General features: G+C 34.6%; 1 long non-coding RNA gene across 1 annotated transcript; it reads left to right on the top strand.

Moving 5' to 3' along the window:
• Positions 1-355: 355 nt before the first annotated feature.
• On the top strand, positions 356-1,619 carry LOC110863719. Its single transcript, XR_002549314.1, has 3 exons — positions 356-503; positions 1,040-1,093; positions 1,350-1,619. It is a non-coding gene; the product is annotated as an uncharacterized LOC110863719 (long non-coding RNA).
• Positions 1,620-2,088: the final 469 nt, after the last annotated feature.

Genomic DNA, 2,088 nt, shown 5'->3' with positions numbered 1-2,088 from the left:
GAGACGTGTATCTAGTATCTCGATCAGAGATAATAGACACAGGTATGCCATGTAAGGCGACAATCTTATCTGTAACGCCCCAAATTAAAATCCGTACATTTATGGTTACACAATATGTTACAAGTAAGTAATAGTACTATTAACCTTAGTATATGAATGCTAGAATGGAAATAATAAAAATATGGCAAGATCATGTGTGGAATCAAGTATTATTATAAAGATGGTTAAAAATTATGAACTTTAGCTAATAGGAATAAGTCTTGGCCATTTAAAACAAATGTAAATAGAAGAGGGGCTGAATGTGTAAGTCATGAAAGTTGAATTACAAAACATTAAAATACACACCACACACATTCTGTGTGTGTGTTTGGTGTCGCCTGGAGAACAAGGAAAAAGGGGAAAAACCCCTTACTATCATAAAATCCAGCAAATCAAAGAGAAGAATGGAAGATAATCAAATGCATGTTCATCAATTCTAATCATCTTAACATTCTAGACATAAGGTATGTTGAAATTTGCATTTTGGTGAACATGAATGAAGTGGGTTTTAAGTAAATCCATGAGTTTGTATGAAATTAATGTGTATATGGGTTAGGAACATCTTATGAAGTATTAATTAAACACGAATTTGTTTGAATTGATATGTGAAAGTGATAACCCGTTTAGTATAAGAATGTTATGAGGTGTAATGTGAAATTGGTATCGATTAGTATAATGATTTTCGTATGATGATGTTGTTTATGAGATATTATTAGGTGAAACTGATTTAAGATGAAGATTGTATGAAATTTTGAGTAAGATTGATGTTCTTGATGTTATTGACATGAACTAGCTAAGTTGTGCATATAATGCTTGTACACTATGCTTAATTAATGGTATGCACACCAAGTGTTCGTTAAAATGCTTGAGTGAGATGATCACATGAGTTTACAAAGATAAATGGTTAAAATTGGGATTTTTGTTGTTTGTTAGCATGAGCATGTTAAAAACGGAATGAAAAGAGTGACAAGAGTTTAAAGTATGTGATTTTGGATTGTAGGAATTAAGGAAGAAAGCTCAAGTCGTACCGGGTCACAAACGAACAACGACAAAGGTAAGTTCTTGCTTACATAACGTTATTAGCATGTATTGTCGTGGCATACTATTGTTCAATGGTTGAAGTCGTTTACTTGTAACGAGTTATTGCAAGCCGATTATGTAATTTAGGTATGGGCCGAATGAGTTAGACGAGTAATGTGAAAAATGGAAGAAACTTCATATTCGGAAGAAGGTTTACTTGAGGGTCGTGTTTGTAAATAACGTTGTATGAATCTTAGTAACTAAATGTCTAACGGTTTGGTTGTATGTAGGTAAAGCGACTTGTTAAATGGCGTTACTTGGATCGAACACATTCATGATGCACGCTTCCGTGAAGAAACTAGTTTTAGTCAAACCTTTTGTTAAATGCTTTCCTTTTGTTCCAAACGGGTCTTTTGTAAGTTTTATGATCCGAAAGTAGTAAGATGTTGAACTTGTAGTTAGAAGACTATGTTAGTAGTTTATGTAATGTTTGGGTTGAAAACTTTTGTAGTCGTTGTGTTGTTCGTTACCAAGTTAAATGCAGAATTTTGGTTTGTAAATTATTCGACCCGTTCACTTTTTGTTAAATGAAAGTTCGTTAGTGTCTTTGAAAAGTTTGGATCTTACATTATCAACATATAACTGGGCCAATGTATCGGAGCTATAAGTCTCCTTGATGGGTAAAAAATGAGCTGACTTAGTCAGTCGATCGACTATAACCCATATTGTGTCGTTTCCTTTGCTCGTTTTTTGTAACTTGGTGATAAAATCCATAGTTACACACTCCCACTTCCATTCAGGAAGTTCAGGCTGTTGTAGCAAGCCAGATGGCTTTTGATGCTCAGCCTTGACTTGCGCACAAGTCAAGCATTTGGCTACATAAGCGGCTACAGACTTTTTCAAGCCTATCCACCAATAGTTTGCCTTTAAATCCTGATACATTTTATCTGCTCCAGGATGGACAAAATATTTGGAACTATGGGCTTCCTGGAGGATAACATCTCGTAGTCCTCCATAAATAGGAACCCA

This window comes from Helianthus annuus, chromosome 6 (genome assembly GCF_002127325.2).
Source record: "Helianthus annuus cultivar XRQ/B chromosome 6, HanXRQr2.0-SUNRISE, whole genome shotgun sequence".
In the NCBI taxonomy this organism is placed as follows: domain Eukaryota; kingdom Viridiplantae; phylum Streptophyta; class Magnoliopsida; order Asterales; family Asteraceae; genus Helianthus; species Helianthus annuus.
This window is presented reverse-complemented; position numbering and strand designations above follow the sequence as displayed.